The sequence below is a fragment of the Pleurodeles waltl genome, chromosome 6 (assembly GCF_031143425.1).
Source record: "Pleurodeles waltl isolate 20211129_DDA chromosome 6, aPleWal1.hap1.20221129, whole genome shotgun sequence".
Classification (NCBI taxonomy): Eukaryota; Metazoa; Chordata; class Amphibia; order Caudata; family Salamandridae; genus Pleurodeles; species Pleurodeles waltl.
Genome location: NC_090445.1, coordinates 943,798 through 957,268, shown reverse-complemented (window position 1 = coordinate 957,268; position 13,471 = coordinate 943,798). Strand labels below are relative to the sequence as shown.

Genomic DNA, 13,471 nt, shown 5'->3' with positions numbered 1-13,471 from the left:
CTTACTGGGACCCCTGGGCACTCAGTGGTGCCCATAGGAGACTTACTGGGGCACCTGGGCACTCAGTGATGTCCATCTGAGACTTCCTGGGACACCTGGGCACTCAGTGGTGCCCATAGGAGACCTACTGGGGCACCTGGGCAGCCAGTGATGCCCGTAGGAGACTTCCTGGGACACCTGGGCACTCAGCGGTGCCCATAGGAGACTTCCTGGGACATTATCAGATGAGGAGCACAGGCCCACGGGTGCCACCTGTCAAGCTTCCATCCTTAACACTACATAGTTCTGAAGAGGTGGACATCATCCGACATCCTGGTCAAGCATGCTAGACCTCTGCTGAATCCAGCCTGGCAGTGAGACACTGTCTCCCTATTCTCAGCCCCGTTATCTAGTCATGGATATAAAATATATGAAAAGAGTTCTTGGATGTTATCTAAGAAGCGTATTGGGCAGGAGCTGGATGGATTATTTCTCACCTTTTTATAGGAGGCACAATGTCTGCCTCGAGCCAGGATGGAGGGATAGATCCTCCTCTCAAAATGCCATTACTCAGACACAGCATGCATCTCTCCTATAACACAGCTATCCCTGCAGAGGCATGCCCCCACCACAGGAGGCTGCCCCCACCACAGGAGGCTGCCCCCACCACAGGAGGCTGCCCCACCACAGGAGGCTGCCCCCACCACAGGAGGCTATCCCCATCACAGGAGACTGTCCCCATCACAGGAGACTGTCCCCACTACAGGACGCTGCCCCCGCCGCAGGAGGCTATCCCCATCACAGAAGGCTGCCCCCACCACAGGAGGCTGCCCCCACCACAGGAGGCTGCCCCCACCACAGGAGGCTGCCCCCACCACAGGAGGCTGCCCCACCACAGGAGGCAGCCCCATCACAGGAGGCTGCCCCCACCACAGGAGGCTATCCCATCACAGGAGACTGTCCCCACCACAGGAGACTGCCCCCGCCGCAGGAGGCTATCCCCATCGCAGGAGACTGCCCCCATCGCAGGAGGCTGCCCCCACCACAGGAGGCTATCCCCATCACTGGAGGCTGCCCCATAACAAGAGGCTTCCCCCACCACAGGAGACTGCCTGCCCCCACCACAGAAGGCTGCCCCACCACAGGAGGCTGCCCCACCACAGGACGATGCCCCACCACAGGACGATGCCCCACTACAGGAGGCTATCCCCATCACAGGAGACTGCCCCCACCACAGGAGGCTGTCCCCACCACAGGAGGCTGCCCCCCACAGGAGGCTGCCCCCACCACAGGAAGCTGCTCCCACCACAGGAGGCTCCCCCATTACAGGAGGCTGCCCCCACCACAGAAGGCTGTCCTCATCAAAGGAGACTGCCCTGCCCCACTACAGGAAGCTGCCACCACCACAGGAGGCTGTCCCCATCACAGGAGACTGCCCCCACCACAGGAGACTGCACCCACCACAGGAGACTGCACCCACCACAGGAGGCTGCCCCCATTACAGGAGGCTGCCCCCACCACAGGAGGCTGTCCCCATCACAGGAGACTGCCCTGCCCCCACTACAGGAGGCTGCCCCCAGCACAGGAGACTGCCCCCACCATCGGAGGCTACCCCATAACAAGAGGCTGCCCCCACCACAGGAGGCTGCCCCCACCACAGGAGGCTATCCCCATCACAGAAGGCTGCCCCCACCACAGGAGGCTGCCCCCTCTACAAGAGGCTATCCCCATCACAGGAGACTGCCCCACCACAGGAGGCTGCCCCCACCACAGGAGGCTGCCCCACCACAGGAGGCTGCCCCCACCACAGGAGGCTGCCCCACCACAGGACGATGCCCCACCACAGGACGATGCCCCACTACAGGAGGCTATCCCCATCACAGGAGACTGCCCCCACCACAGGAGGCTGTCCCCACCACAGGAGGCTGCCCCCCACAGGAGGCTGCCCCCACCACAGGAAGCTGCTCCCACCACAGGAGGCTCCCCCATTACAGGAGGCTGCCCCCACCACAGAAGGCTGTCCTCATCAAAGGAGACTGCCCTGCCCCACTACAGGAAGCTGCCACCACCACAGGAGGCTGTCCCCAAAACAGGAGACTGCCCCCACCACAGGAGACTGCACCCACCACAGGAGACTGCACCCACCACAGGAGGCTATCCCCATCACAGGAGACTGCTCCCACCATAGGAGGCTGCCCCATAACAAGAGGCTGCCCCCACCACAAAAGACTGCCTGTCCCCACTACAGGAGGCTATCCCCAACACAGGAGGCTGCCCCACCACAGGAGACTGCCCCCACCACAGGAGGCTATCCCCATCACAGGAGACTGCCCCCACCATAGGAGGCTGCCCAATAACAAGAGGCTGCCCCCACCACAGGAGACTGCCTGCCCCCACCACAGGAGGCTATCCCCATCACAGGAGGCTGCCCCACAACAGGAGACTGCCCCCACCACAGGAGGCTATCCCATCACAGGAGACTGCTCCCACCATAGGAGGCTGCCCCATAACAAGAGGCTGCCCCCACCACAAAAGACTGCCTGCCCCCACCACAGGAGGCTATCCCCAACACAGGAGGCAGCCCCACCACAGGAGACTGCCCCCACCACAGGAGGCTATCCCCATCACAGGAGACTGCCCCCACCATAGGAGGCTGCCCAATAACAAGAGGCTGCCCCCACCACAGGAGACTGCCTGCCCCCACCACAGGAGGCTATCCCCATCACAGGAGGCTGCCCCACAACAGGAGACTGCCCCCACCACAGGAGGCTATCCCATCACAGGAGACTGCCCCCATCATAGGAGGCTGCCCCATAACAAGAGGCTGTCCCCATCACAGGAGACTGCCCCTACCACAGGAGACTGCCTGCCCCCACCAAAGAAGGCTGTCCCCACCACAGGAGGCTATCCCCATCACAGGAGACTGCCCCCACTACAGGAGGCTGCCCCATAACAAGAGGCTGCCCCCACCACAGGAGACTGCCTGACCCCACCACAGGAGGCTGCCCCCATCACAGGCAGCTGCTCCCACCACAGGAGGCTGCCCCCATTACAGGAGGCTGCCCCCACCACAGGAGGCTGTCCCCATCACAGGAGACTGCCCTGCCCCCACTACAGGAGGCTGCCCCCACCACAGGAGACTGCCCCCACCATCGGAGGCTACCCCATAACAAGAGGCTGCCCCCACCACAGGAGGCTGCCCCCACCACAGGAGGCTATCCCCATCACAGGAGGCTGCCCCCACCACAGGAGGCTGCCCCCTCTACAAGAGGCTATCCCCATCACAGGAGACTGCCCCACCACAGGAGGCTGTCCCCACCACAGGAGGCTGCCCCCGCTGCAGGAGGCTATCCCCACCACAGGAGGCTGCCCCCACCACAGGAGGCTGCCCCACCACAGGAGGCTGCCCCACCACAGGAGGCTGCCCCATCACAGGAGGCTGCCCCCACCACAGGAGGCTATCCCCATCACAGGAGACTGTCCCCACCACAGGAGGCTGCCCCCGCCGCAGGAGGCTATCCCCATCACAGGAGACTGCCCCCATCGCAGGAGGCTGCCCCCACCACAGGAGGCTATCCCCATCACTGGAGGCTGCCCCATAACAAGAGGCTTCCCCCACCACAGGAGACTGCCTGCCCCCACCACAGAAGACTGCCCCACCACAGGAGGCTGCCCCACCACAGGACGATGCCCCACCACAGGACGATGCCCCACCACAGGACGATGCCCCACTACAGGAGGCTATCCCCATCACAGGAGACTGCCCCCACCACAGGAGGCTGTCCCCATCACAGGAGGCTGCCCCCCACAGGAGGCTGCCCCCACCACAGGAAGCTGCTCCCACCACAGGAAGCTGCTCCCACCACAGGAGGCTCCCCCATTACAGGAGGCTGCCCCCACCACAGAAGGCTGTCCTCATCACAGGAGACTGCCCTGCCCCACTACAGGAAGCTGCCACCACCACAGGAGGCTGACCCCATCACAGGAGACTGCCCCCACCACAGGAGACTGCACCCACCACAGGAGACTGCCCCCACCACAGGGGGCTATCCCATAACAAGAGGCTGTCCCCATCACAGGAGACTGCCCCTACCACAGGAGACTGCCTGCCCCCACCAAAGAAGGCTGTCCCCACCACAGGAGGCTATCCCCATCACAGGAGACTGCCCCCACTACAGGAGGCTGCCCCATAACAAGAGGCTACCCCCACCACAGGAGACTGCCTGACCCCACCACAGGAGGCTGCCCCCATCACAGGCAGCTGCTCCCACCACAGGAGGCTGCCCCCATTACAGGAGGCTGCCCCCACCACAGGAGGCTGTCCCCATCACAGGAGACTGCCCTGCCCCCACTACAGGAGGCTGCCCCCACCACAGGAGACTGCCCCCACCATCGGAGGCTACCCCATAACAAGAGGCTGCCCCCACCACAGGAGACTGCCCCCACCACAGGAGGCTGCCTCCACCACAGGAGGCTATCCCCATCACAGGAGACTGCCCCCACCACAGGAGGCTGCCCCCACCACAGGAGGCTATCCCCATCACAGGAGACTGCCCCACCACAGGAGGCTGTCCCCACCACAGGAGGCTGCCCCCGCCGCAGGAGGCTATCCCCATCACAGGAGACTGCCCCACCACAGGAGGCTGCCCCCACCACAGGAGGCTGCCCCCACCACAGGAGGCTGCCCCACCACAGGAGGCTGCCCCATCACAGGAGGCTGCCCCCCCCACAGGAGGCTATCCCCATCACAGGAGACTGTCCCCACCACAGGAGGCTGCCCCCGCCGCAGGAGGCTATCCCCATCACAGGAGACTGCCCCCACCACAGGAGGCTGCCCCCACCACAGGAGGCTATCCCCATCACAGGAGACTGCCCCACCACAGGAGGCTGTCCCCACCACAGGAGGCTGCCCCCACCACAGGAGGCTATCCCCATCACAGGAGACTGCCCCACCACAGGAGGCTGCCCCCACCACAGGAGGCTGCCCCCACCACAGGAGGCTGCCCCACCACAGGAGGCTGCCCCATCACAGGAGGCTGCCCCCCCCACAGGAGGCTATCCCCATCACAGGAGACTGTCCCCACCACAGGAGGCTGCCCCCGCCGCAGGAGGCTATCCCCATCACAGGAGACTGCCCCCATCGCAGGAGGCTGCCCCCACCACAGGAGGCTATCCCCATCACTGGAGGCTGCCCCATAACAAGAGGCTTCCCCCACCACAGGAGACTGCCTGCCCCCACCACAGAAGGCTACCCCACCACAGGAGGCTGCCCCACCACAGGACGATGCCCCACCACAGGACGATGCCCCACTACAGGAGGCTATCCCCATCACAGGAGACTGCCCCCACCACAGGAGGCTGTCCCCATCACAGGAGGCTGCCCCCCACAGGAGGCTGCCCCCACCACAGGAAGCTGCTCCCACCACAGGAGGCTCCCCCATTACAGGAGGCTGCCCCCACCACAGAAGGCTGTCCTCATCACAGGAGACTGCCCTGCCCCACTACAGGAAGCTGCCACCACCACAGGAGGCTGTCCCCATCACAGGAGACTGCCCCCACCACAGGAGACTGCACCCACCACAGGAGGCTATCCCCATCACAGGAGACTGCTCCCACCATAGGAGGCTGCCCCATAACAAGAGGCTGCCCCCACCACAAAAGACTGCCTGCCCCCACCACAGGAGGCTATCCCCAACACAGGAGGCAGCCCCACCACAGGAGACTGCCCCCACCACAGGAGGCTATCCCCATCACAGGAGACTGCCCCCACCATAGGAGGCTGCCCAATAACAAGAGGCTGCCCCCACCACAGGAGACTGCCTGCCCCCACCACAGGAGGCTATCCCCATCACAGGAGGCTGCCCCACAACAGGAGACTGCCCCCACCACAGGAGGCTATCCCATCACAGGAGACTGCCCCCATCATAGGAGGCTGCCCCATAACAAGAGGCTGTCCCCATCACAGGAGACTGCCCCTACCACAGGAGACTGCCTGCCCCCACCAAAGAAGGCTGTCCCCACCACAGGAGGCTATCCCCATCACAGGAGACTGCCCCCACTACAGGAGGCTGCCCCATAACAAGAGGCTGCCCCCACCAAAGGAGACTGCCTGACCCCACCACAGGAGGCTGCCCCCATCACAGGCAGCTGCTCCCACCACAGGAGGCTGCCCCCATTACAGGAGGCTGCCCCCATTACAGGAGGCTGCCCCCACCACAGGAGGCTGTCCCCATCACAGGAGACTGCCCTGCCCCCACTACAGGAGGCTGCCCCCACCACAGGAGACTGCCCCCACCATCGGAGGCTACCCCATAACAAGAGGCTGCCCCCACCACAGGAGACTGCCCCCACCACAGGAGGCTGCCCCCACCACAGGAGGCTATCCCCATCACAGGAGGCTGCCCCCACCACAGGAGGCTATCCCCATCACAGGAGACTGCCACCACCACAGGAGGCTGCCCCCACCACAGGAGGCTGCCCCCACCACAGAAGGCTGTCCTCATCACAGGAGACTGCCCTGCCCCACTACAGTAAGCTGCCCCCACCACAGGAGGCTGTCCCCATCACAGGAGACTGCCCCGACCACAGGAGACTGAACCCACCACAGGAGACTGCACCCACCACAGGAGGTTATCCCCATCACAGGAGACTGCTCCCACCATAGGAGGCTGCCCCATAACAAGAGGCTATCCCCATCACAGGAGATTGCCCCCACCCCAGGAGGCTGCCCCATCACAAGACGCTGCCCCCACCACAGGAGACTGCCCCCACCACAGGAGGCTATCCCCATCATAGGAGACTGCCCCCACCACAGGAGGCTGCCCAACCACAGGAGGTTATCCCCATCACAGGAGACTGCCCCCACCACAGGAGGCTATCCCCATCACAGGAGACTGCGCCCACCACAGGAGGCTACCCAACCACAGGAGGCTATCCCCATCACAGGAGACTGCCCCCACCATAGGAGACTGCCTGCCCCCACCACAGAAGGCTGTCCCCATCACAGGAGGCTGCCCCCACCACAGGAGGCTGTCCCCATCACAGAAGACTGCCCCCACCACAGGAGGCTGCCCCCTCTACAAGAGGCTATCCCCATCACAGGAGACTGCCCCACCACAGGAGGCTGTCCCCATCACAGGAGGCTGCCCCACTACAGGAGGCTGCCCCCATTACAGGAGGCTGTCCCCATCACAGCAGGCTGTCCCCACAGCAGGAGGCTGCCCCCACCACAGGAGGCTATCCCCATCACAGGAGGCTATCCCCATCACAGGAGATTGCCCCCACCACAGGAGGCTGCCCCATAACAAGAGGCTGCCCCCACCACAGGAGACTGCCTGCCCCCACCACAGGAGGCTATCCCCATCACAGGAGGCTATCCCCATCACAGGAGGCTGCCCCCACCACAGGTGGCTGCCCCCACCACAGGAGGCTATCCCCATCACAGGAGACTGCCCAACCACAGGAGGCTATCCCCATCACAGGAGACTGCCCCCACCACAGGAGGCTGCCCAACCACAGGAGGCTGCCCCCACCACAGGAGGCTATCCCCATCACAGAAGACTGCCCCCAACACAGGAGACTGCCTGCCCCCACCACAGAAGGCTGTCCCCACCACAGGAGGCTGCCAGCACCACAGGAGACTGCCCCCGCCACAGAAGGCTGCCCCACCACAGGAGACTACCCCCGCCACAAAAGGCTGCCCCCACCACAGGAGGCTACCCCCACCACAGGAGGCTGCCCCCATTACAGGAGGCTGCCCCCATTACAGGAGGCTGCCCCCATTACAGGAGGCTGCCCCCACCACAGGAGGCTGTCCCCATCACAGGAGGCTGCCCCCACCACAGGAGACTGCCCCCACCACAGGAGGCTAGCCCCATCACAGGAGGCTACCCCCACCACAGGAGGCTGCCCCCACCACAGGAGGCTGCCCCATCACAGGAGGCTATCCCCATCACAGGAGGCTATCCCCATCACAGGAGGCTATCCCCATCACAGGAGACTGCCACCACCACATGAGGCTGCCACCACCACAGGAGGCTGCCACCATCACAGGAGGCTGCCCCCACCACAGGAGGCTGCGCCCACCACAGGAGGCTATCCCCATCACTGGAGACTGCCCCCACCACAGGTGGCTGCCCCATAACAAGAGGCTGCCCCCACCACAGGAGACTGCCTGCCCCCACCACAGGAGGCTGCCCCATCACAGGAGGCTATCCCCATCACAGGAGACTGCCACCACCACAGGAGGCTGCCACCACCACAGGAGGCTATCCCCATCACAGGAGACTGCGCCCACCACAGGAGGCTACCAACCACAGGAGGCTATCCCCATCACAGGAGACTGCCCCCACCATAGGAGACTGCCTGCCCCCACCACAGAAGGCTGTCCCCATCACAGGAGGCTGCCCCCACCACAGGAGGCTGTCCCCATCACAGAAGACTGCCCCCACCACAGGAGGCTGCCCCCACTACAGGAGGCTGCCCCCTCTACAAGAGGCTATCCCCATCACAGGAGACTGCCCCACCACAGGAGGCTGTCCCCATCACAGGAGGCTGCCCCACTACAGGAGGCTGCCCCCACTACAGGAGGCTATCCCCATCACAGGAGGCTGCCCCCACCACAGGAGGCTGCCCCCACCACAGGAGGCTGCCCCCACCACAGGAGGCTATCCCCATCACAGGAGACTGCCCCCACCACAGGAGGCTGCCCCATAACAAGAGGCTGCCCCCACCACAAGAGACTGCCTGCCCCCACCACAGGAGGCTATCCCCATCACAGGAGGCTGCCCCCACCACAGGTGGCTGCCCCCACCACAGGAGGCTATCCCCATCACAGGAGACTGCCCCCACCACAGGAGGCTGCCCAACCACAGAAGGCTATCCCCATCACAGGAGACTGCCCCCACCACAGGAGGCTGCCCAACCACAGGAGGCTGCCCCCACCACAGGAGGCTATCCATATCACAGGAGACTGCCCCCAACACAGGAGACTGCCTGCCCCCACCACAGAAGGCTGTCCCCATCACAGGAGGCTGCCAGCACCTCAGGAGACTGCCCCCGCCACAGAAGGCTGCCCCACCACAGGAGACTACCCCGCCACAGAAGGCTGCCCCCACCACAGGAGGCTACCCCCACCACAGGAGGCTGCCCCCATTACAGGAGGCTGCCCCCACCACAGGAGGCTGTCCCCATCACAGGAGACTGCCCTGCCCCCACTACAGGAGGCTGCCCCAACACAGGAGACTGCCCCCACCATCGGAGGCTACCCCATAACAAGAGGCTGCCCCCACCACAGGAGACTGCCCCCACCACAGGAGGCTGCCCCCACCACAGGAGGCTAGCCCCATCACAGGAGGCTAGCCCCATCACAGGAGGCTGCCCCACCACAGGAGGCTGCCCCCACCACAGGAGGCTGCCCCATCACAGGAGACTGCCACCACCACAGGAGGCTGCCACCACCACAGGAGGCTGCCACCACCACAAGAGGCTGCCACCATCACAGGAGGCTGCCCCCACCACAGGAGGCTGCCCCCACCACAGGAGGCTATCCCCATCACAGGAGACTGCCCCCACCACAGGAGGCTGCCCCATAACAAGAGGCTGCCCCCACCACAGGAGACTGCCTGCCCCTACCACAGGAGGCTGCCCCCACCACAGGAGGCTATCCCCACCACAGGAGGCTATCCCCATCACAGGAGATTGCCCCACCACAGGAGTCTGCCCAACCACAGGAGGCTATCCCCATCACAGGAGATTGCCCCACCCCAGGAGGCTGCCCCATCACAAGACGCTACCCCCATCACAGGAGACTGCCCCCACCACAGGAGGCTATCCCCATCACAGAAGACTGCGCCCACCACAGGAGGCTACCCAACCACAGGAGGCTATCCCCATCACAGGAGACTGTCCCCACCATAGGAGACTGCCTGTCCCCACCACAGAAGGCTGTCCCCATCACAGGAGGCTGCCCCCACCACAGGAGGCTGTCCCCATCACAGAAGACTGCCCCCACCACAGGAGGTTGCCCCCTCTACAAGAGGCTATCCCCATCACAGGAGACTGCCCCACCACAGGAGGCTGTCCCCATCACAGGAGGCTGCCCCAACTACAGGAGGCTATCCCCATCACAGGAGGCTGCCCCCACCACAGGAGGCTGCCCCATCACAGGAGACTGCCACCACCACAGGAGGCTGCCACCACCACAAGAGGCTGCCACTACCACAAGAGGCTGCCACCATCACAGGAGGCTGCCCCCACCACAGGAGGCTGCCCCCACCACAGGAGGCTATCCCCATCACAGGAGATTGCCCCCACCACAGGAGGCTGCCCCATAACAAGAGGCTGCCCCCACCACAGGAGACTGCCTGCCCCTACCACAGGAGGCTGCCCCCACCACAGGAGGCTATCCCCACCACAGGAGGCTATCCCCATCACAGGAGGCTATCCCCATCACAGGAGACTGCCCCCACCACAGGAGTCTGCCCAACCACAGGAGGCTATCCCCATCACAGGAGATTGCCCCCACCCCAGGAGGCTGCCCATCACAGGAGATTGCCCCCACCCCAGGAGGCTGCCCCATCACAAGACGCTGCCCCCATCACAGGAGACTGCCCCCACCACAGGAGGCTACCCAACCACAGGAGGCTAGCCCCATCACAGGAGACTGTCCCCACCATAGGAGACTGCCTGCCCCCACCACAGAAGGCTGTCCCCATCACAGGAGGCTGCCCCCACCACAGGAGGCTGTCCCCATCACAGAAGACTGCCCCCACTACAGGAGGCTGCCCCCTCTACAAGAGGCTATCCCCATCACAGGAGACTGCCCCACCACAGGAGGCTGTCCCCATCACAGGAGGCTGCCCCAACTACAGGAGGCTATCCCCATCACAGGAGGCTGCCCCCACCACAGGAGGCTGCCCCCACCACAGGAGGCTATCCCCATCACAGGAGGCTATCCCCATCACAGGAGACTGCCCCCACCACAGGAGGCTGCCCCATAACAAGAGGCTGCCCCCACCACAGGAGACTGCCTGCCCCCACCACAGGAGGCTATCCCCATCACAGGAGGCTATCCCCATCACAGGAGGCTGCCCCCACCACAGGAGGCTATCCCCATCACAGGAGGCTATCCCCACCACAGGAGGCTGCCCAACCACAGGAGGCTATCCCCATCACAGGAGGCTGCCCCCCCCCACAGGAGGCTGCCCAACCACAGGAGGCTGCCCCCACCACAGGAGGCTATCCCCATCACAGGAGACTGCCCCCAACACAGGAGACTGCCTGCCCCCACCACAGAAGGCTGTCCCCATCACAGGAGGCTGCCAGCACCACAGGAGACTTCCCCCGCCACAGAAGGCTGCCCCACCACAGGAGAGTACCCCCGCCACAGAAGTCTGCCCCCACCACAGGAGGCTACCCCCACCACAGGAGGCTGCCCCCACTAGAGGAGGCTGCCCCCACCACAGGAGACTGCCCCCACCACAGGAGGCTGTCCCCATCACAGGAGACTGTCCCCACTGCAGGAGGTTGCCCCCACCACAGGATGCTGTCCCACTACTGGAGGCTTCCTCCACCACAGAAGGCAGCCCACACTAGAGGAGGCTGCCCCCACCACAGGAGGCTGTCCCCACTACAGGCGACTGCCCCACCACAGGAGGCTGCCCCCACTACAGGAGATGGACAAGTCTACAGGCTACTGCCTCCCTCACCAGAGATGAACCTGTCTACAAGAAACTGCCTCACTCACCAGAGATGGACCGGTCTACAGGCAACTGCCTCGCTCACAGGAGATGGACCGGTCTACAGGCAACTCCCCATCCCAGAAGGGACTGTCCAACTTGTAGAACTCTACCCCAACCACAAGAGACAGTTGAGCCCATCATTACAAGGCATATTTTAGCTCAGCACTCTAGGGCACAGCTGACCACAGCACTCTAGGGCACAGCTGACCACAGCACACTAGGGCACAGCTGACCACAGCACTTTAATACTCAACAGTCTTTGGCATGGTTGATCGCAGCCCTGTAGGACATGGTTGAGCACAGCACTCTAGGACGCAAACAGCTGAGCACAGCACCGTAGGGCATAGCGAAGCACAGCAATCTAGGGCACAGCTTGCCACAGCACTCTAGGGCGCAGCTCACCACCACACTTTAGAGCACAGCTGACCACAGCAATCTAGGGCACAGCTTGCCACAGCACCCTCGCACACAGCTGACCACAGCACTCTATGGCACAGCTGACCACAGCACTCTAGGGCACAGTTGACCACACCACATTAGTACTTAACAGAGCCCAACAGTCTGTGGCACAGGAGATCACAGCACTGTAGGACACACATGAGCACAGTACTCTCCTGCTGAGAACAGCACTGTAGGGCAAAGCTGGGCGCAGCACTCTAGGGCACAGCTGACCACACCACATTAATACTCAACAAAGCACAACAGTGTTTTGTACAGGCGAGCACTGTAGGACATGGTTAAGCACAGCACTCCAGGGCACAACCAGCCGAGCACAGCACTATAGAGCAAAGCTCACCACAGCATTCCAGTGCATGCCTAAGCACTGCAGTCTAGGGCACCGTTCAGGACAGCACTCTAGGACACAGTTCAGAACAGCACTCTAGGGTACAGGTGACCACAGCATTCTAGGATACAGCTCACCACAGCACTCTAGGGCACAGGTGAGCACAGCATTCTAGGATACAGCTCACCACAGCACTCTAGGGCACAGGTGACCACAACACTCTAGGACACGGTTCAGCACAGCACTCTATGGCACAGGTGAGCACAGCACTTTAGGGCACAGGTAACCACAGCACTCTAAGGCACAGTTCAGGACAGCACTCTAGGGTACAGGTGACCACAGCACTCTAGGGCACAGGTGACCACAGTATTGTAGGATACAGCTCACCACAGGACTCTAGGGCACAGTTCAGCACAGCACTCTATGGTACAGGTGAGCACAGCACTTTAGGGCACAGGTGACCACAGCACTCTAGGATACAACTCACCACAGCACTCTAGGGCACAGGTGACCACAGCACTCTAGGACACAGTTCAGCACAGCACTCTAGGGTACAGGTGAGCACAGCACTTTAGGGCACAGGTAACCACAGCACTCTAGGGCACAGTTCAGGACAGTACTCTAGGGCACAGGTGACCACGGCACTCTAGGACACAGTTCAGCACAGCACTCTAGGGCACAGGTGACCACAGCACTCTAGGGCACAGCTCACCACTGCACTCTAGGGCACAGGTGACCACAGCACTCCGGGGCACAGGTGACCACAGCACTCTATGGCACAGCTGACCACAGCACTCTATGGCACAGCTGACCACAGCACTCTAGGGCACAGGTGACCACAGCACTCCAGGGCACAGGTGACTACAGTTCGTTAGGACACATGTGACCACAGCACTCCAGGGCACAGGTGACTACAGTTCGTTAGGACACATGTGACCACAGCATTCTAGGATACAGCTCACCACAG

At 63.2% G+C, this 13,471-nt stretch overlaps 1 protein-coding gene across 1 annotated transcript in view; it reads right to left on the bottom strand.

The window, feature by feature from the left end:
• COL27A1 (collagen type XXVII alpha 1 chain) overlaps positions 1–13,471 on the bottom strand; it is a 1,169,012-nt gene that overhangs the window by 824,361 nt on the left and 331,180 nt on the right. The window lies entirely within an intron of this gene.